The sequence below is a fragment of the Argopecten irradians genome, chromosome 11 (genome assembly GCF_041381155.1).
Source record: "Argopecten irradians isolate NY chromosome 11, Ai_NY, whole genome shotgun sequence".
Taxonomy (NCBI): Eukaryota; Metazoa; Mollusca; class Bivalvia; order Pectinida; family Pectinidae; genus Argopecten; species Argopecten irradians.
Window position 1 is genome coordinate 28,406,404 of NC_091144.1, and position 24,413 is coordinate 28,430,816.

A 24,413-nucleotide genomic window follows, 5' to 3' on the forward strand; every position below is an offset into this window, starting at 1 on the left:
TTGGAAGCTTTACGCGATTTCGGCAGTCATTTTCTTCCACTTAGATATAATTAATCTTCACGATACAGTTAAATGTTAGTTAAGCATTTAAAATGCAATCTGCCACTAAATATATTTTAAAGTTGTGTTTTTTTTTTCAGAATGAGTTTCTGAACACTCATGAGTCAGGTTGGTAGACATTGCAGATATGATGCTTGTCTGAATTATCCACGTAATTTGTTTTAATTCTAAGTTTTAGAGATAAGCTTAACTACATGTTTATGACGGAGATAGAACAGCTATAAAACTAAGATTAATATTTCGTTTTGGCGTTTTTAGATATCAAATCTTTCATTACTCTAAATGATGTAAATTTATCCGAAATCATTAATTATGCATTATGATAAGCAACGTGATTTTATTGATGTTGAAAAGGATGACATTGAACGCAAAAACAATATGTTCAAAATGACGATAATGACATTATTAAAAATGATTTAAAATCAATGGGATTAACGATTTATCAGGATGGAACAAATTTTAAAAAATCAAGAATATGTACGCAGTCAACTTGTGAATGTATGTACTTCAGATAGCCTTTATTAAACAATCATATACTTCCGGCATTTATTAATCTGATATTTAACCAGCATGTGTGTAATGTACGTTGGAAATCTAAAGTTATGAAAGAAATAACGTACCAAAAATAATACTATAAAAAAACTATGGAGATATTCCTAAACGATGAAGATCATGGTCTTTCTAATGTTTTCCTTAATCGTCATCAGCTGAACGCTTGACTAATATTTATGTCAAATAAATTTTATTTTTATGACTTTTTTGTCGCCTTCACGACTGGACTCACTTAACTCCCACTCAATCCGTCGGTGAATAACACAAATATGTAATATAAAACATATTTAAGTCATTAAATTCATATATCCTATCATAATTTACCAGTGCGCCTGCGCGTGATGTAAATTATCCATATTTGTTGTTGCTGACAGCGGTGGATATTTTGATGTTATTTATTTATGACAAAAACTTAAACATATCTTAGTCTGTTTCAACTAACACTTGTACAAATCCTGATAATAGAATGATTTTGCTTATTGATACTCCATTATTTTGCGTTCATAATTTTTCTTATTTCTAGAAATTTAAGACTTCTTTAGGTATTGGCGAATGAGACAAATTAGTAAATCGGAAATGAATGAAAACCATGGTAATAACATCAATGATAAAAAAAAGATAAATTATACATACAAGCAAATTCAATTTATTTCATAGTGAAATATGCAAGCGAATTTTAGTTTTCTACCACGTGTGAATTGTGAATCATATAAAAATTCATTCGCGAATATTTCTGTGTATCGAAGAGCTCTGTCTTTCATGATTTTTAGTGATGCATGAATTATCTTACTTTATGGATTATAATAAATAATGTAGAGTCCAACCTGTAAAGAACAACAAAGACAGAAAGGAAAACATGTTCTTGATTGTCCGGTGGTCTTTATAGAAGGTCGTCTTATCAAGTAGGTCTTATAATACAGTCAAGGTGGTCGCTAAGGAAGGTTTTACTGTATAACGATTTGGTATGTTGAGTCGCGTGGAACATTAGGCAGTGACAGCTATATAACTTAACTTGGCGTAATTGTTCCAAAGGGAACATAATTTACAATTTGTTTAATATAAACCGTCTCTGTTCCAAATGTTCAGCTACATAGCCTTATTCAAGGAACATATATTGCAGTTTACTTTTCAAGTCATCATATTGTTACCATATTGGATTTAAATTACTTTCAATAGTACAAAGTAATATGCAATGTAAAATAGAATTAATAAAGTAGGTACATGTAGCTAGGTGGGTACGTAGTTAGAAGAGGGGAGCATCGCTATTGTGGGATATACTAGTATATGTATTTGATAGTTTCTAAAAACAATAAACAGTTAATGTCGACTTAATGTCAAATAAATAATATCTGTGATATTATTTTTCCGCCAACGAGTTGTGCTTAATACACACCTACTATATAAATTTCAGCCGACAATTTGTACTTTACAGGGAGGTCAAAACATACAAAAGAAATTAATTCCAAAAATATTTCGCCATTAATAAGATTAGAAGGAACACTGGGACCGCTGAGCAGAACTATATCCATGTTTATAGGCTTCCATTAAAAACTCATTTACTTCTTTACCTGTCGATTTCTAACTGAGAACCATCGATCTACGCGCCTACCCGTAGACTTATGAAACTGTATTTTATGTACTTAGGTTCCACTGTAGTCCATGATAACGCTATCATATCCAGTATCCCACTGCATTCTCTATCAAGGATCCGGATCATAGAAGAACGTCAACGTTTTATTTATTACTTTTGGACTCCAACATCCGCTGCATGAAATTTCATGCAAAGCGAAGCGCCTGTTCAACAGACAAATCGGTTGGGTTTTTTTCTTTCTTTTTTTTTTGTAGCATTTAAGGTAGATCAATTGACACTTGTTTGTTGTTTTACTTCTAAGTCTTTGTAAAAGGCTCATCAGTAATAAAAATGCAAAATATATATACAATGATTAACTCACCATTTCTTAATGCTCTTTTTGCGAAAACACACGGTATTTGTTTTTTTTTCTGTTATAAAGATAATGACATTAAAAAATAGTTTTATAAGCAACTAAAATAAAATGATGATTTTGGTACTCATGACATTAAGATACTTGCATAAAATGCATACTAAGTAAGGTTTGACACATACATATATGATGTACAATTACAATTTCTTCACAATTTGATGCAATACTGGTATATTCTACACAGTTTAGTTTTATATAAATTCAACAAATAATTATTATATAATTATTGTATAATTACAGACACGTAAGGAAAACCTCAATACCGCTATTTCCTAAAGTCATTCGGTAAACTAACTTTTTTTCGAAAACTTATATAAATTTCGCGTTTTTATACGACTTTACATATTCTATTTAATACCTATAGGGACCAAACAACTAAATAATAAAAAAAAACCTTCGAAATGTGCCCCTGTGTATACAAGGTTGAGCCCAGGATAGAATTCAACCCGGCCGCTGATTGGCTGGCTAAATATGAATTTCAAAATTAAAAAGGTTTTCTTACAGGTAATTACTCCTAGATAACAATGATATGAATTTGGAAATTCAGATTGAGATTTAGGTTCAAAATATTAAATTTGATCATGAATAGGTAAAACATCAGAGTTTCAGGATTCTTTAGTGCAAAATACCCCTGATATCAATATAGCTACCCTGCTTGGAGTTTGAGCTGAAGGACCCAAACTTTTTTTTCTATCTTGTGTTATATGAGAACCTAGACTTTAATCATAGAACACAATAGCTAACTAATATTCCTTTGTTTTAATAATACATTACACATCTTTAACAAACTTTAACATGGTTGTCTATGTAAAATTATTTAGTTGGTTGTTCTCTATAGTAAATGAATTAAATATAACAATTTTTTAATATTGTGCCTATGTTCAATAAGTATTCGCGGTAATGATCTAATTTTCATGGTTTCTAGTCACCCGTATATCGCAAAAAAATGTTTACAGACTATTAATGTACACCACAGAAACAAGCGTCACCTATCCCTGACCTATCTGTTTGACCCCTGCATATTAATATCATAACCAGTCGCTACCCCGTCACGTCCATATGCCCATCAGGCTATTTAGCCCTCTTAGTTGTGTAGTCTCGATCGATACATGGGGCGTTTAACTGATAATCGGAATGTAATTGGTATATACACACTATCCCGTATACCTGGCTTGTCCGCTGTAATTATCTTATTATCGCCCACTTTCCTTCCAAGTGTTATTGGTCAGCGAGTGTTCTGTAACGACCACAGAAAAGTATTCAAGCGGCTCTTCATCATCTCTATCCAAAGTTCATTACCAGCAATTGACGGAGTTGGCTTCGGAGGCATGCTTCCACTTAGACTGAATGTTCTATCTAGAATGGTTCTCTCTCTTTCTCCTTCCAAGTGAATTGGCTTGTAATACCTGTAAAGTGGCAGATTGGTGTTTTAGTATACGAGTGCCAGACACACTAGCTCTTGTCAAGGGTTTTCTAACGCACCAGTGGTATTAGGTGAAAATTTTAACATGAAAACTCGTCCGAACCTCCGAGAGGTTAATCATTCCGGAAATACGAACTTCAACCAGCAAAACTAATGTTATTATTAGAGTAATAAATAAATAATTACCAAGAAAAACAGCTTGTTAGAAAGAATAATTACATTACTGTAATATAAAGATACATATGTGGAAGTAAGAAATTTAAAATGATGAATTTGGCAGTACAATTTTGGATAATGTTTCAAATATTTTATGCAAAATTAGAAACATAACAAAAGGTTCTACCCCATATGCAAAATGACATTGAAACAGTTCACAAAAGGAGAAAAAAAATGTTTACCTTGCATCTAGGTCCGTTTGTCTGTCTGTTCATCCGTATGTCTGTCTGTTAGTCTGCCCATCCGTCTGCCTGTCAATACGTCGAATGTAATGATATGTGAACATATTGAAAGCTCACAAATATTTAAGTCTACCATAACGAGATACCGGTCAGTTTATCTTCTTTTTTGTGAAATTACATACCTTGTATAGCTATCGTAGATGATGTATGACTAATACTTGCAAGACACACGTATACTTAATTGCAATGCTCAATAGAATCGACAACGATGCCGTAAAGATACATTTATTTCGTTAGGCATGGAAGAAACAGCGTACTCATTACAATGGCGACGTCTTCGAAGGAATCACTGAGTGAAATGTCTATTAATATGTGAATTGGGAGGTGCAGTATTTTAGTTATTCATTTAGCACATTTGTTCGCAACATATTAATTATATTTTGAAAGAACACCAAGTACAAACGTTAATTATCACCAGAATACCAACTAAACAAAGTTAATATGGAAAAATGGAAAACAATCAAGTGCAATTGTTTATCAGAAGTGAAAGAACGCTGGGTGCATAAGAAATGGATGTATAAATAACAACTGCTCATTATTAACATTGGGATATTAACAACATACTTGCAAATACTTATTATAAGATATACATCTTGTAAGAAGAACATTATTAACTTGTAATATGAGACAGTTTTTGCTCCTGTTAAGCGCTCAGCAAAGATGGAGTAGGACGACTGGTTGATCGTTGTGAGTTGAATGTGATGAGTAGGATGTGCTGTTCGGTGTCTTGTGTGATATGTTTCGTTGTGATAGCACTATAACATGGACCAGAGTTCCACTAGTGTAAACGTATACAAACGAATATGCCACAGACTCCCCAAACATGCCACAGACTCCCCAAACATAACGAAATTTATACATACTACACAAACGAATATGCCACAGACTCCCCAAACATAACGAAATTTATATATACTTCACATTGCATATAGAGGAGACGGTTTTTAAATATCATTAGATGCTAATATTATATAGCCATAATCAACCACACCAACCAACCAACATAGCCAATACAAGAGCAAAATACCATTGCTCATCATAATACATTGCAAAAGTATATGTTTAATTCTATTTCGAGGTATTAAACGAGGATCAACTGCAAACGTTTTTGGAAGAAATCGAAGAAGCTGAAAAAATGCACAAGGCCATCACGGAATTGAGGTATTTAATTGAGATTTCTGTAAATCGCGTTATCATTTTTAACTTTGTTTTAGCCTAAAGACACTAGTTTATATAAGATTAGATAGAAAACCTTTAAGTAAATCTTCGGAATTATAATTTTTCATTCACAATCAATTACAAATAAAAATATTGGCAATATATTCCGATCGTTCCATCTTTTCGAAGGGTGGATACTTTTAATGGACATATTACTAATCATATAATTATCTGAAAATAAGATACCCATAGTATGCCGGTGTAATTAGAAAAGAAGAAGAAAGGATGCGCGCTAGAAGAGGTTTAGCTTATAAATTACAGGCCCGATATCGCGGTAGCAAACACCCATATGGAAGCACCATTATAAGCCCCTGTGGAGAAGAGAAAATTGGATATTACATATGTCATGTTTCTAATTGAAAACAATTTAGGTTTTATTGGTTCTACGAGTCTGTTTGTAAATACAGCACGCCGTGAGGCCTAAGATGGGTGTTTTCAGAGTCATCTGGCGATTAGGAGCGGGGAGTATGTATCAGTACAATATGCCAGAAAACGCGCGGTTTCCTGAGGCTTGGGGTGTAAATGATAAAGATGTTGACTCGAAAGAGCCGGACCACTTTGTAGAAATATATTGAAGCACTGTATTGTTCTGTTTGCAGTAAATTGACATTGTAAATGCTGTTTCGAGCTTCATTTACTCGGTATTTCACGCTCATGTTTGAAGTATCCCCATACCGCTGAGGTTTCGTACAGAATGCAAGATTTAAGAGGGAGACAGAACTGAGGGAGGAAGGCGAGAAACACCCGATACGACTTGATGTGTGTGGTATATACTCTGTTGAGATAATGACGAGGCAATTCGTTTCAGCAGCTCGCCACATTTAGGCAGCATTAAGTTATTTGCTTCTTTCTAACGGTCCTGTCAGTACGCTGACGGCATCATTTAGGTCACTTGTCATTTCAATTTTATAAACCCAACAGTGATGATGGCGTAACGTTAATATAGCCATTTTACGTCTAAGTCAAATCGTTACCGAATAGCCCTGTCAGAGAGTTGTTCTCCACGCCCATCAAACATGGGATTCATTAAGATCGAGGGAGGAAATTAATATATAAACGGCCTCATTAACAGTATGCGTTGTATGATAATTATTTAGAGTTATTCGCGGCTTTTATCCCTCCTGTGAAATGCCTAGAAACGCCCCCTTTCCCGTTTTCGAAGCATTTAATGTTATATATACACTTAAGAAAAATCTTCAGATAAATTGAATTATGAATGCTGTACTTGAATCAAGAGTAACATCAAATAAACTCAATAAAACTTCTGAGAAATTTAGTCGTAATTTTCGTAATTGTTCTCGGGGATATGATTGGAAAATAATTTTCTTTTCGAAGGATTGAATTATTTTCCGTGATTACCAACGACTGGGCTCTTCCTGCAAAAAGAAACTCTGATTAAATGACTAGAGAAATTATCGTACTGGTGCCACGATTCTGCTCAAAACAGCTTTGAAGTGTACAAGAATTTTACTTTTGTTTTGCATCATACAAAGTTTAGCAACTAAAGTGAAATAACGTTAGTGGATAAAACATTAAGAGGGGAAGCCTTTCTCAGAGACTAACTGCTTTACTGAACATTAAAACGTCGTTCAATACACCCATTTGATTAAAACTTTGTGGGAAATACGTTTTCACCTTGTTTATAAAACCGCTCTTTTTTAATTATGAGATGAGTAATCAACGGTAATTAACAAATTAAGACTGCCGACTAATTTCATTTGAAATATCTTATATTTTATGTTTTAATAACATATGTTTTAACGCTCTACCGAACTATGGCAATTTTTTTAACAGTTCTTGAGATATTTGTAACACAAACGATAACATGGGTTGTTGGCTATAGTGTTTATATTTCACTTGTTAGTTATGTAAACCAGTTACTAAACCGAGAGTATGGGTACATTCGAGGGATAATCAAATACCGTGTCAAACACTAACCCAATATTTCCGGGTTGACCCGTGTTTTAGATATTTTAGAACATATAACCGATTGATCCGCCCAGTCATCAACTAACCAGAGCTTCAGCATCAGGACAAATTAACACAGTCGTGACAAAAAGGCATGTCAGATCAACCTTTAATCATCAAAATTACGTCTAGAGTTTAATTAACTGTTTTGTTCACGGTAAAGGGTAAAATGCAATTTATATAACAAAGAAACTAACATGTATTGAAACAATAGGAACATACCCTTTAATAGTTTAAGTGTAGTTTTTTAGTGCCATAATATAATAAGTTTTGCCTAAATCTATAATTGTTATTAAATCATTTTTTTTCTCGATGGCTAAGTTGAAGTCTAAAAAAATAAGAATGAGCCGTATACATCAGAGCTTGAAAGGTCAAATGTCAATGCTTCTCTGAATACCCCGGGGTCAAAGTTGAAACATTTTAGCATGGAGAATGAGCCAAGAAAAGTGTCCTCTTCATGAACCGTAGATATAAAAAATAATTAACGTCAAAACAAGAAGCACGTGAATGGCTAATTACATGTTATACCATGGCGATACACCTGAATATGTCTACAGCATATTAGCCATATTGTTTTACTCGCGAACACACAATAACTTCAGGTGTAATGGTCCCATCCTCTAACTCCAACCGTACCATACAGCCGGCTGGCAAATTGGTGTTAATTCCATCGCAATGTTTCGTGTATCATTTGTTTTATTTATCGGCTATTATTGCCTGCCGACACTTAGAGTTAGTGTTATGCCCCGGTGGCCAAGTACACTGACGGTGTTTACCAAGAGGGTATCGTCAATACCATACAAATGGAACCTGCTCAACATTCTTTTTTCTCATATTCTGTAGTTTCGTTTTCTGCTCGTTCGTCCTTGCGGTTTTGTATGGTGCAAGAACGTTCGACTGGTATGGTGCAAGAGCACTCGACAGGCTTAGTATTACTTCATTAGCCCTGACCAAATTAAAGTTTATACATTTGGCTACAAGTGACCTATTCAGGCTCATATTTATCTTAATAAACGGGTTTTTTGCGTTCTGGTACAGTATCGTTATATTTTGTAAATGCATTTCAACAAGATAAAACTATTGGCTCTATTATTCTTTACAATTCATATGAAAGAATAACACTTACATATGCATGTAAATACGTATATCAGTTTTGTGTCTAAAGTATCGATTATAACTTACTTGTATAACATGTATCATGTTGCATTAGAATTACTACTTCAATTGATATTCATTAAAATTCATCAAAATGAATGAAATTGCATGTCCAGAATCATTCAAGAAGTTTTCTGCATAACTGTTATTCATTAAAATTCTTAAAAATGAATGAATATTAGTCATGCATAAAACTTTATGGATAATTCTTGACACATTGATCATGAATTATCATGAATGTTTCATGGATTCATAAAACTTCATGAACAGTTCAGTAGAGTCATTTGATGAATATTCATGACTTATTTTTCATGAACCACAATCTGCTAATATTCTTGAAAGTTCATGAATCATTCATGAATATTCATGATGTCATGAATACCATCTCGCAGGGGTAACGTCTAATTTGATTTGTTTATGTCTTCAACTGCAATGAATATTCTATTACATTATTAAGAATTATTATCTAACTGAAAAATATGGTAAATCATAAACCTTCCCATACCTCATTTTAGTTCAACTATGCAGTCTGCCTAGCTATGCAGTCTGCTGTCAAAGACAAAATCAAGGACACATTTTATTTTGCAGCTAAGGATCAAATCAATTGAAAACCAAAGATATATATACATAAATATGTATACCAAATAAATATTGTGCAGCTAAGGGTCTATATGTTGATTCAAAAGATAAGAGAAAGAACTGAAAATGTAATTTTGCTTTTGGTTATTCAAAGGAAAAGTCAATGCACTTGCTATCTCTGTGGTGACATTTCTGCGGGAATGTAACTATGAAGTGGACCCTCTGCACGGAAGGACCGAACAATGTCATGATTCTTCAACTCAAGTTCCATAACTCTGACCTTGTACTTACTTAGCTATCATGGCACCATCGGTGCTTTGTGCGATACGGATCAGAATCTGAAACAACATCAAAAACACTTGAATGTGTTACGTTGCTGTTAACATTAGGCTGATAACTAACTACATAACGTGGAATGGATGTACATTACAATACCCATTAAATCTCAATGTACATCTTAAAGACACGCTATTTTCTGAATCCATGGCGACAAAGGTTCGGAAAGGTGTTATCTCACTAATATTACAGTACATTTATAAGCATCTACTGAACCAACAACACGTGTCACAATCCAAAGCGGGAGTACTGTTGTCATTGACGAGGTAACCCGACCGACCTTAGCCGATGGACGTCAAAGCTGGTAAGTGAGATATGCAGAGAAAGACAATGGATACCGACGGATGCTCGTAGGTATGTTTTAGGACTGTCGGCGTAGGAATACATAGTGCGCATCTCCAGTGACAATAGCAGTGATTAGGTAATTAGGGGGTTATGTTACGCTAATAACGGTCCTAATTGCTTCACAGATACTCTCCTGCACTAATGTATTGCAAGCATTAGTAGGTATTGTTCTAATTGTCTCACACACCGGGTAAACTGTTGGACGTCTGTTCTAGTACCCTAGCTGACACGTAGGGCACCACACAACGCAATCACCCATAATCAGAACAACAGTGCCGTCTCAATTAGGAGGAAAGAAATGGCTTCGTCTTCCAATCACCATTACAATTATCACTGAGAGTAAAAAAGTATTTTGCTTTTGTGCCATATTACCCGAACAAGTTTGGCAGCTCACTCAATGGGTAGGCAGACTGATCTACTTCACTTGTGTGTGGTTTTGTAAGATCTTTCCCGAATTATTTGGTTAAGGACTATTAGAACAAATAAGAATTAGAAGAAATAATAGATAAATACACAAATAAATAAGACAAGTAGATATATAATTATGTGTATCTTATTTTATTTCAATGTTCACTTTATTGTAAAGTATTCCATATCCCATACAAGATTTAAACGGTATGTGGTTAGTGAGCATTGTCTGATACACTTGAGAAGTTGAATAAAAAACATTCAATATTTCAAATCTCAGAAATACTTTTTGTAATATACTTTTAGAGCACATACTTCAAAAAGGACATAACATTATTTATTAATAACAGATCTAATTACTTGCCTCTCATACATAGTTCTGTATTTTATATTACAGAGTTATCTACCTTTGCGGATAGATATTCGTGGTGACATCATGTGTTTGTGATGGCATAGCGTCATACATTTCATAGAACGTGACGAGAATTTCGCGTACAAAATAATAACTTTACAATGGATACCTACCCAAAAGGGAGATAACTCTTTGATAGAACGAGCTAGTAATTAAGTTCAAGGAATTCCTTAGACTTAAATAATGTATTCTTATATGATAATGGGAAACATTTTCTCCATAAATTGTTTTACATACTATTTTCTACAAATTAGCGTGAAACCATTAGTCTATGTAAAATAAATGGTATACAGTTAATGTAAACATCTATTTATTTCAAATGATAGTGTGCCAATTTTCCATATCTGTTTGTATTATTACGAAATGCGTATGTAGAGCACTATATAAATTCATCAACCGCCCCGATATGAAGTTATCCTCTTCATTGTGTGTTAGGAATCACGCTTAATGCAAGTTACAATAAGATATGAGATGTTATTTATTGTTTCCTGTGCCTCAAACCATATGTGCTGTAATGCATATAAATCCCTATTAGACAATCAAGCCCGTGTATTTATCATGGAAAATGAAAGTAATTAGAAAAACAACATACTGTACAACATCATTTACTGAATTAGATTGTCTCGTTAGCTCTTATTAAGATGGAAATTAACTGAAAACATTTTGTTTTTGATGTTTACAGACCTAGTCATATCATTAAGTTAGCATTTCAACGCATAGATAAAAGAATTGACTCTTAAACTCCTGACTTTGATGCCGTTTCTCTCAGCGTTGTATAAACTGTGGCACCAGTGAATCCGCACTCCTCACGTTCTGTGTTACTTTTCACCCACAGCCCACAGACTACATGACGCTATATCAATGTTACCATTAATATACAAAGCATTATTCTATACTTATGTAAAGCCGTAGCTTTGAAGTGCAATTTTATATATGTCTTTTTTGTAAACATTAATTTGATAAATGAAGATTACACACATTACGTTATCGTGGCGTATTTAACTGCACTCCTTTTATTTGCAGTGATAATTCCACGTTGAGTGTGTATTTCCGATTTGTGAGAATTGTCTTTGATATTGCCCAAACCGCCTTTATAACGTAAAGTGTATGCATGAAATTTTAATAAAGTTTTTTTTGTACATATTATTAGTTAATATTTTTTATATGGAAAGTACTTTAGTTTTATAAGGTTCAAGATGAAAACATGAAAACTTGGCGGGAATTTAGTGACGAGAGATGTTTACATACAAAAACGAATGCATATTATATGAACGTTTACTCATCGTAAAGGAACTGAACATATCAACATCGCATAAATCTCAAATAATATTTTCTCTGACGAGAGTGACAAACCGTAGAGAATATTATATCATCAGCCACATATAACCTTTTACAACAGATTCCAAACAAAATATTTATCTTTATGATCAATATAATTGAATTATTTTTTAGTTGATTGAATGTTTGGTTGAGAGCTTAAAAGTCATGGTGACGTAAGGACGGCCTTGTTTGTAGTCAATGTATTGTGTGTTTGAATATCTTACACATTGGATATACATGTATTTGAATTATCTTTCGATATTCTGTTTCGAAAGCGAATTTGGTAATTAATTTATATTCACTTCATGAAACAAAAAAAAAAAAAGAAAAGAAAAGAAATAGATAAAAAAAGATTAATAAACAAATAAGCTAGAAAAACAAACAAACTCAAGCCAAAAACAACACAAAAAACAACAGCATAAATCGTATACAGTTTTGTACAATAACAATAAGAAAAACTAAATTTCGCCTTTCATCTTAGTACGTTTGTAACAGAGATATTGCTGATGTTTTATCAATGTTTTTATTGCACTGTATTATAATCTATTCTCAGCGACGATAAGAAACATGTATAACATTTCCTGGCATATTAAAAAGGTTTAACTACAAAGATGACAGACCAACCCATTAAGCGGTCTATAGTTTGAACAGCTGTAGTGGTGATCGTGTATTATTTGTTTATTTACAGACACGGATATATGTTTACTCCTATGTCTAATGCACCACTTAACAGATCGTTTACTTATCTAAATTAGCAGGGTAAACACTTTCTATTGGCCCCATAGTAGATAAACTCTACTGAAATATATATATCTGTCAAACTGATATCGGGACCTACCGATGGGGTTCGTGATACAGGTCCGGTTCAGAAAGCAGAGTATTCACTGCTAATTTCGATTATATATATTCCAAATGTATGGTGAAAGTAATTATTTAAAAGCAGAAATTACTATGTTATTATAATATAATGATCTCCCTTATATGTAAGGTTACACAATACCATTTACGATATTACGTATAAGGTGTAAGTAAGGGTATGTGTGTGATTTAAAGTGAGAACGACGAATAAGTCTCCTCCTGTCAGAGGACATATTTGCTTTTTGTGGTTATGCTTCAAATATACATATATGTTGCCAAAAATATCAGTCAAATAAAAAATAAGCATTTGTGAAAAAATGCATTGTATGACAGATGTCTTTTTTTCTGAAGTGATACCTGAAACACGTCGCCGGATTGACAAAAGAATTTGATTCTGTTTAATTTCGGAAACTTACGAAGACAAAACCTGCATATCTATCACTATTTAAGGTATGTATTTGCATATTTAAAAATTATATAAACCTTGTTGAATTTTATTCTTTTTGTTTACGTATATGATAAACAGTGGCCCGTGCATTTTATTTATTTTGTAATTTATTTGTATATTACTTAATGACGCATATTGTGTAACAATATTGACTTGGCAAACTATTCAAATATTTTCATATTCGTGATAGTTTTTAACTGACTGATTTCTGTAAATTGTTTCACCTGGTATAAAATAACATTATACCATTAAACTTCCTAAATATAACATTGAAAAATAATGTTTTTTTTCATATGAATTAATAAATTTGAGAGTTTGGTAGAAATATTGAAAAGGATAAATGCTATATATCATAATGCTATATTATTACTTTATCAAACTCGAGTAGATTTTCTTTTATTATATATTGCTGTTTAGAACTTATCCCATATTAATCTAAACACCGATATTATTCCGGTTGTGTTGTGATAGACGTGAAGAATGTCCGCCTGTTTTTTGTCTATGACTTCATAACCCCAAAAGATATTTAGAATAATGCTTATAATTTAATTCAGATCACCCAATCAGGTACTGATTAGGCATACATATCCGTGATTTAGCTTTCTTAAAAAAAAAACAAAAACAAAAAACACCAAAAAACAAATTGAGTTGTGGCGCATTGATATCTTATCCTATAATCCAGTTTGGCCAATGACTGTACCGCTTTTAAAATTCCCCGTGTTTTGTATTTATGACGTCATAATACGTGACGTATTATTCTTTCGGTCTATGGAAAATAGCTTCAAAGATCTAGCCAATAGAAATGAGTGTAACATATGAAATTTAATAAAGTATCTTTATTTGATTTTATATAAAATGGAAAGCATATCATCATATTGAAACAAACAATGCCTCGTTATAATTCTGCTTATCGTTATAAATCTCGTCAATGATGCTAAAGACGAGAAATGTTTGTGATTTAGTTAATTTAGTGAATTTTAGTTTTTTTCAGGTATTTATTTATTTTTATATTTTTGCAAAAAAAAATTTACTGAGACAAAAGTCTCGAAGTAACGTTGCAAGTAAACACTCGATACCATTCCATTTTACAGTGTGAAGTAACAACTTGTTATGATTTGAAAGAATAAATAACTTTGTAGCATTTAGAATTGTTTGCACAGCATACTCCATGCCATTCGGTTAACCCTTTCATGTATTACTTTTTCTTAACGTTAGGGTAAATAATTGGATAATATGAACAGAAAATGTTCAAATTGTTTAGTAAATGTGTTTGTTAATAAAACGTACACTAAGATTAAAACCTTAAGATTTGATAACATCAAATTTGTAACAAACACGACCATTCACAGACAGAACAACAATGTTTCATTGGGGAAAAGTTACAACCCCTCACAGACAGAAAGGATGTAACTGGTGCACCATGTATTTATACGAACATAAATTAGCATACTGGTCATTCGGCCCCAGCAGCGACTCTGATAGTCTGTACGTCGGCCTGCCCTTCCTCCACTAGTAATGTTGACGCCAGTTAAGTCTAATCTTATTTCATCCTATCTGTCGGTAACCACAATATAAACATTTCGTGTATCCTTTTCTGACACTTGATAACGTTATATTATGGTGACTATAGATGAGAAGGAAGTAATCACTAATGCATGGTTGGTCTACAATTATAACACATGCTTGCGGCAATGCCACATTAGAATAATATATAACATCTAACAATTGTTTGCAAATTTGCTTCATGAAAATAATTCACAAAAATATCAAATATCTCTCTCATTTATTTAAGATTTATTTCACAACACATTTAACGCGCACTGCTTTTCTCTTTAGACGGGCATTACTTGTGACAATTGTTTGCAAATTTGCTTCATAAAAATAATTCACAAAAAATATCAAATATCTCTATAATTCCATTAAGATTTATTTCACACATTTACGCGCACTGTTTTCTCCTTAGACGTGTATTACTTGTAGAATACACCGACGGCATACGACAAAAAAAATCACAGAAAAAAAAATCTGAAGAAAGCAAATAACACACCACATGTCATCTGCCGATAATCTGGCAGATAGTCGTTTATATCAAATTTGCAAGCCATCGAGAACAAACGTAAAACATATCTCCCCTTCATTCTGTGTTGATATCACTGTTCACACGTTATCCACAACATTACCGACAAATAAAAACGGAAACGCTCCGCGGAGGTGTTCCCTGTCAGGCCAAATCTGTATTCAGCGCCCCTGAGTCCGGTGGGGCGGGCCGCGCTTGTCTCCCGTGCGTTATCCGATCTGGCGCGTTACCTTTGAACACCAACTAATGGTGGTTTACCTATAATTGCCGCTTGTCATTGTCAAATTAGCTGCTTTTAAATAATGGCAGTTTGTGTATCATTTATTGCCCTGTTAAGCCATGTAGGCTCACCGTAGGGACTTAGCGTTGGCGCAGTCGCCGTGTGAAATATGTTAGTCATGTTGGTAAACTAATGAAATAAATACAAGCAACACTGAGTTAAGCAGACAAATACTGCACATAATGATAGTCGACACCAGTGGCAGCTTCTCCCGCACGGAGGCGAGGAACATTTACTTAGCGGCGGGCCTTAAATCAGCACCCATCATCTCAACAGTTTCGTCATTTAGGAACCAACCAAAACCATGTGTTCCCATTGTAAAAACGCCATATACAGAGCATAAAAGATTCGGATCGCTGACAAATATGCATAGGGGATAAAAGAATTCATTTGAATTCATTCAAACCACCGACTATTCTTATCTGATAATATTTAATCTTTATTTGACCTTCATTCATTTCAGAATACTTTCATGTGCACATAATTTAGCGGTAATTTTGCTGTAAAGCTTTTCGCGCCATAACGTATGCGCTATAGGATAATTGCGTTTTGCTTTCTCTGAATATTGTTGATATAATGAATATTACAAATGTATTGTGCTGTGATGATTAAAGTTGATTTTTCTTTAAAATAGCGCACTTGCAGTATCTTGTATTGTTAATTATTATTGATGCCGTCTGTCTGGATAAAACGAAACAAGTGTAATCTTTGATATGTAATTGTATAATTGAGACATTAGTCAAGTAAATATGCTGGCGCTCGCAAGTGACCGACAATACAAATACACACACACGAGGCTTTCTTCGTATTTGAGAGGAAAACAGATAAAAGAATGAAAAACAGATTTGCAAAATGGCTAAGAAGATTACGAATGGTACTAAATTTCACTTTCTGTATCAAAAAGACGTCTTACAATTAGCCTGTCAACAGGAAGAATTTGTTCCCTTTGCAAAGACAAAATGAAATACGATCTCTGATTTAGAGTGCGCCGGAGACTGTAAAGTCTATTTTTGCTCTATCAAAACTTCACGAATTTATCTTTCACCATCTATTAGGGCTATATATTGCTAGACGCTTGTCAACGCGGAAAGCCGAAACATTCCAAAACGTAAAGCTGTTTCCCTGTAATAGTGTGTAGAGTGATACAGGAATATCGTGCTCTCGGCAAATGGTCAACGCATCAATCTTAGACAGGTAGATATAGGATAACTAGAATCACTCAAGCGTTATCTTTTGATAAATATTCAAATACAAAATACGCGTAAACCATTTTTTTCATGAACACAATATTTCACGTCATTGTAATTTTCAACACATTCGAGACTGCTGACAATCATACATTCTTGTTTTTATACTATTTTTCGCGTAACATATAAAGGAGGTGTTGCATGACCGCCAAGATCGATTTTTATTTTTTAGGTGCAAATGCATCAATCGGCACATACTACGTATAGGAACGGTACTTACACATATATTCCATGAACATATTTATCTTGCGACTACAGCGCCACCTTTTATACGAAATTTTATATATTTCTCTATCATATGTATGTTAACTGAAGGGTAAACTGGCCACCAGTCTCTAGAATATTGAAAACAAATCACTTAAATTTGGCTTGATTATTTTGTGTCTCTACTACATGTCTAATTCCAAGTTTCAAATTATGGGGAGATAATCTAGTAATTAAAATTCTGTTGTGAAAGGCTTATCAACAACTTTGAGTCTTTTGGTCAGTCCAACTGAAGGGATAATGTGTTCTTACGTCAACCTTTTACCAATGGAATACCCGTCAATCTTTGTTACGCGGGCGTCTTAAACTTTTGAAGTTAAGTGGTAGAATGCTACTCTTATCTCGACACCGATTGAAGGTTAAGAAGGGATTCTACAAAAGGAGTCCTCACATTGTTACACCGATATTGTCACAAAATGGACATTCCTTGGCAAAGATTCGGTTGTTCGTTTCACAAGAAGTCTGAGTTGCATGAGATACATTTTTGCCTTTGTGTCAATATTAGATGTAATGTATGTTTTTGTTTTCGTGGCGACCTATTGTCGCTTTTTTATATGTAGGCCTACCATCAATTCGCAAAGATTTACATGTTTATTAGGCATAATGCATTGTTGTATTATTGTAACTAATGTTTTTAAGGCATCATACATTGTTGTCTGTGTTGTAACTAATGTTTTTAAGGCATCATACATTGTTGTCTGTGTTGTAACTAATGTTTATTAGGCATCATACATTGTTGTCTGTGTTGTAACTAATGTTTTTAAGGCATCATACATTGTTGTCTGTGTTGTAACTAATGTTTATAAGGCATCATACATTGTTGTCTGTGTTGTAACTAATGTTTTTAAGGCATCATACATTGTTGTCTGTGTTGTAACTAATGTTTATAAGGCATCATACATTGTTGTATTATTGTAACTAATGTTTATAAGGGATCATGCATTGCTGTCTGTGTTGTAACTAATGTCTATTAGGCATCATACATTGTTGTCTGTGTTGTATCTAATATTCATAAGGCATCATACATTGTTGTCTGTTAGAACTAATGTTGATTAGGCATCATGCATTGCTGTCTGTGTTGTAACTAATGTTTATTAGGTATCATGCATTGCTGTTTGTGTTGTATCTAATATTCATAAGGCATCAAGCATTGCTGTCTGTGTTGTAACCAATGTTTATAGGGCATCATACATTGTTGTCTGTGTTGTAACTAATGTTTATTAGGTATCATGCATTGTTGTCTGTGTTGTGTTGTAACTGATATTTATAAGGCATCATACACTGTCTGTATTATAACTAATGCCTATATAGCATCATACATTAAAAAAAATCAGATTTCCATTTTCAGCTTCTGACTTAAATATTTACTTTATTTTCTCTTCAATTGCGTTTGAATTCACGATGATTAACTTTTGTGATTTCCATACTTGACCTTGATATTCGTGAAAATAAATCGAATTCGATAATAAGTCTACATGATGGAGTATTAACGACCAATTTGCATACATCCTTGACCTTCTTGTATGACCTACAAATCAACAATTAGAAGTTGCCCTTGACATTTTTCAGACGTTTTTATGTGATGCAATGTGAAATTCAGGATGACACTTTAAATAGACATGACGTACCGAAAACAAATATAGAAGTTTCTTCGGATGGGACTTTGTCTTAGCGAATTCCGCCCTAACTCCGAAGCACGTGTCTGCCCCATCGCGTGACCTCCTGTATTACCATACGGGGATTCCGTGCCTTAACTGACGTACGTCACTGTGGATTCCAGACCCTTCCATCACTGCTGAAAAGGAGCATTTACCCCCACAAGGTTTCATATAAACACATTGTCTACCGGTCCAGCAACCAGATGCTTAGGTAATAATATCAGAATGCTCGACTATGCTATTATAGGGCATGAAACACCGCAGCAACCGTGTCTTATATGTACTTACCATTTCTTAATTTGTAGCTTTTTGTCCCGTTGGATATGTAAATTGGAAACATTTCTTCTGAGATGTAATAAACACAATGTATGTGGATGTACGTGTTAACTTAAACGGGTAATTCTCGAAACAAATTTACACAGAGAATATGCTAATAAAATAGTGATCGTTTTCATTGGAATTCCTATTAGGCTTAAACTTTGGCAAGTTTAAGACGAAAAAGCATCGAGATTCAACAAAGATACAACTGTGTTTTGACAGTGATGGACGTAGTCTGTAGCAAAATCGGAACTAAATGCTACATGATGTAATGGTTAAAGTAGAATTGATAATAAAAATGGCAAAAAATAGCCGGTTGTCGATTAAACTACGTTCACTACGTATGCATACATAATTCGAAAGAAAATTGGATAATGTTGGTTTGTCGTTGTCTCTGGCGAATGTTCCATTATGGCACGCACGTCGAGGATACGGAAGACAAATAGGCAGACAGGCACACCTTATAGATACACGCAAACGAAAAGAAAATCATGGAACATCAAACGCTGAACAAATCTGACTTTTCAGTAAAGTATATATTTTCGCATGGACCAGACATACCGTAACAGCCCCTTTATGGCGAGTAGCCAGTCTTGCTTGCGTCCGACCGGTTGTCGAAAAAAGTGTTGTTTTTTTCTGTTGTATTGTGGTTTTATTTCATTCTAATATTTTTAAAACAATATTTATGACTCAGTTGCAATTTAAACCAGACTACCTTCTGCAGGTGACTACCGCTATTCCAGTAACAGGAACATGTTTCTAAAGTACATAACGGAGAAACCAAACTGGTTTTTCCAAACATTTTCTTTCCAAATAATTCAATTAATTACTGAATTGAACCTTGAAGGCATCGGTTTATACTTTATCAGGCGGAAATTAGGAATTGACATATAGGGTTTTCCGTAAATGTGTTTTGTGGGAGAGATGTTAACTCCGTGCAATGATAATAAATAGGATGAATTTATAAAATATAAAACTACTTCTAAATATAAAAAACGTACATTAGTGTCTTTATAGCTACATTGTATATGAAAATCATTGATCACTCGTACAAATTGTGCATTGAATATTTCGGTTCATTGGGTCTAAAATGAAATTAAAAATACATAATATCCGGAGGAAAAATCGTTTATATGATATTATCTGCATCCGTTAAAAATCAATTTGGCTGATTCTGCAATTTGATAAAAATAATAACAAACCAACAGAGTCTTATTACAATACTTAAACAGTGAAAATGGTGACATAATGTTAAACGTAACTTTTCGCCATCTCATATCGACCCGGAAGCGTGTTTCACTGCGCGTTAATGATGCGCATCAAGCTTCCGATAACAAAGGCATTACGTGTCAAAGAAACGAACTTTGTGAACTTGTATTTTAGTTCCGGATTTTGATTTTTCGGCAGACAACCATACGCGTGAGCGGTGCGTGTTGTGAATTACTATCTCTTCACAATTTTCTGGTTAATTGAAAGAGCTGGCGTCGTGAATAAACACATGGGTTATTGACGGAAGTGGGCACGGGTTTTTACTATGTGTCGCGTGTGTGTTGGTAAGTGTGTTAATTAAACCACAATGGCCCTTTTTGTTCGCTCCACTCCTTTAATTTGTGTTTTATAATGTTTTATCATCACACGGTTTTGTACATGCATTACAACTAACCAAGACATCATGGCGCCACATTGGGTTACCAGAAAAAGTTGATGCTGTTATTTTATGTTAAGAAGAGATTCTGATATCCAATGATAAAATGTTGTTGAAAAGTTGAAAATGTTACATCAAAAAGAATATTATTTTCAATGAAATGACAGATTTGAGGCTATTCAAATCTATATTAAAGCTTTTATGCATTTATTTCTTTTTCTGAAGTATTCTGCTTTCTTTATTAGATACACAATAAACAATAATTTTCCTTATTTGAACATTTCTGTATGAAAAATGAAAATATTTTGTTCTACAATTCATATAAAAATCATTAAATCAGTTTTTGTCCAACATTATTTACAAGTCATTGGAATATGCAATGTTTTAACGGTGAATTATTTTGTAATTATCTACAGTTTTAAATCAATATTCCAAATGTTAATAATTTCTTTTTAATATTTAATTTTTAATTGCAAGTTTAAAATATTGTCCATATACAAGGAGGATGCGTACTGTAACACAGATTGTGATCTTGGTTCAAGGTAGAATTGAGGCTCTTGTGTCTGTTTTTAAATTTTTATTTATTTATTTTTTTCGCTTTAAAATGCCACCAACAAAAGTAAAAGTGCATTCACTTTTACATTCACTTTTAGAGCGCTATAAATTCCTCCCAGGCATTTAACATGTATATTTTATCATTATCAATACAAATATGCAGACCTTCTAACAGCGCATAAGTATGAAAAATATATCGCGATAGGAAATAAAAGGTATATTTAAGTAGTTCAGTCCAATAAATACGGCGCCATGCTGCGATAAGTTATTCTATTTAAAATATAAAATAACGACAAAAATAAATATATAGCGCACATTCTTCAGCTAACAATAAGGGGACGAATTTTAAAGTACGTTTCTGACCTCCGTGATGGATGTTTAGAGCCAATCTTTGTATTATTTGAATGCTTTTTGAAGCGCTTATGGAAAGTGTTTGAAGTTAATATGAGAGTTAAGAATACCTTGTTTTAACATCTTTAAACACATGAAAATATTTAAAAACAATCCACACACGAAAACAAAAACCACGTGTAAAAACAAAGAAATGATTGAAAGGCTGAGAGGGCGTAAAGTAAACCGAATGATTTTGTCTGGCATTTTCTCCAACTAATTTCCATTTCAAAGGTTTAACATAGGCGATAAGGACTCTCTGGCAAATTATTGCAGACTGTTAGAACAGTAGAAACTAACGTGTCAACCTCTCGGTGGGTTTAAGTTCCTTCGGAGCCAATATCAGCACGAAGTTCTGATCGCTCAAAGATAATGCAGCCCCGATCAAAGACGGCATTTAGCGTTATAAAGGGAAGTACTGAGACTGTTGGTGAGGTCGATAATAACATTTGATACCAATAAAATAGTTTATAGCTTAGCTGTCCCTCATACATACTGATAGTGAGAAAAGGAACACGAAATGTACACTAGTGGAACAAATAGATACCCCCTCATGAGGCTCCGACGGATATAGGAAATGGCATTTATGGCGATTGGGCTAAGATGGCGAACATTTCTCTCACAAACGAAAGGAAAGTAAATGTCAATCTGTGTATTATTGTTTAAGTGCGTTTATTTTTATCGCTTTAATCCCCCAGTTTCCTCACAGGTCTTGACCTCCCAAATTTTGGCCACCTCTTTGTTCTCTCAATCATAACAGAGCTAATGCGAAAATCTTTTCACTCGATTTAATCTTTGACCGGGTTCTTACTACCGGTCTGATGTTTCAGCGAAATTTAAGTATCATTTGTGTTATAACCTGCTCCATTGATATCATTAAGGGTGTGACTTATTATCAAAATCAGACTTGATCGCCATAAATGGATTGTCCACAATTAAAACCCATTCTTTAAAATCCTTCTATTAGCATTTGAGACAAACAGTGAACGGTTTAAATTGCAACAAAAGGCATAAGGCATTATATTGAAAATGAAATAAACCATGCTTGAATACCAGCAATGCAACATCTCCTTCTGCAAAAAGTAATAAATAGTTGTTAGCCTAATTGTCGTCATTTTTCGGTACACCGTAATGATTTCAACTGATAAGATATTTGTTTTATGTATTTCCTCTTTGTCCAGTTGAAGGGTTTCAAATGCATTGCTAGAGTTCGCTGTAGAAACAGTTTCTTACTTAAGCCGATCGCTTTGTTGTTATATATAACTCGATTTCAATTATTACGCGAAGGTAGCACTCAGATACATTATAACTCTGATAACTGTTCTGTATTGGTGAAAAGCATGTTTCTGAATCTAAGAAATAAAGTGATGTTATCTTTGGACAAGCATCAACTAGAAGATTGAATGATACCTGTTCTGTATTGGTGAAAAGCATGTTTCTGAATCTAAGAAATAAAGTGATGTTATCTTTGGACAAGAATGTCTTTGGGTAAATTATTAAAAGTATAGAAAATCAATTGAACCATCTCTCTTAAATATTATACCCAGAAATATACTTTCACAACATAATCTGAGGGTAATTTTTATATTTTGTAAACCAAATGTGTCTTAATTTCATTAAACTAACTATTCATTTAGGAATATATCTGTGATTAATATCGGAGTGATAACATTTTCGGGGCAGATAAGGGGCCACCATGAATGTCTAGCTACTGCGAGGTGATGCCCAGCTGTAGTTACCGCCATAACGAAAGGGAACTCTTTAGAGTTTGGAGGCAATATATAGGGTTCAACTTTGAGTTACATTTATGTTTCATTTGCTAAATATTTCTGAAATGAATGTTGCAATATATACTTATGTTTGGAGAGAAGCTAGTCGGCCATTGTGTGATCATGTATCCCGTTCAGTAATAAACTCGGATAATGACAGATAATTGGTTCGTTGATATATACATTGCCACCTTATAACACTTAGTCAGTAACTCTATCATCTAGGTTTTTTATCTTACACATTTCAAATGCCTCATGGAGGAAAACGTGAAAAGCACGCATACGCTGCTTTAACACACTATCAATGATATATGTTATCAATGAATCAAAATTGAGTGAAATTAATATTTGTCTTGTCTAATTCTACATCCTTGCTTCATGATATGTTGGTATCACTTTTCAAATCACCGTGAACTTCTTGGCGTTTTTTTTTATCTCAATTTTCCATTTTTTGTCTCGACAAAATCACTCATGTCTCTCCTGCTTGTGTAGTGTATATATCACAGTTGTTGCAGTCTGCAAGAGTCGACGATACTGTAAGAAGTTTAGTTTTCATATCCTAAGATCTGGTATTCAATTCAAATGAAAATGAATTTCTACATACTGTTAATAATTTAATATTAGCGAACGCAAATTATTAAGGTGATTAGTCAAAAACACTCGAACC

General features: G+C 33.7%; 1 long non-coding RNA gene across 1 annotated transcript in view; it reads right to left on the reverse strand.

Moving 5' to 3' along the window:
- Positions 1–299: 299 nt before the first annotated feature.
- LOC138335782 (uncharacterized) overlaps positions 300–24,413 on the reverse strand; it is a 35,508-nt gene continuing 11,394 nt past the window's right edge. Inside the window, exons 2-3 of the long non-coding RNA XR_011210326.1 lie at positions 4,437–4,505; positions 300–4,021 (exon numbers count right to left, since the gene is read on the reverse strand). This is a non-coding gene — a long non-coding RNA (uncharacterized lncRNA). The remainder of the gene's footprint in view (positions 4,022–4,436; positions 4,506–24,413) is intronic.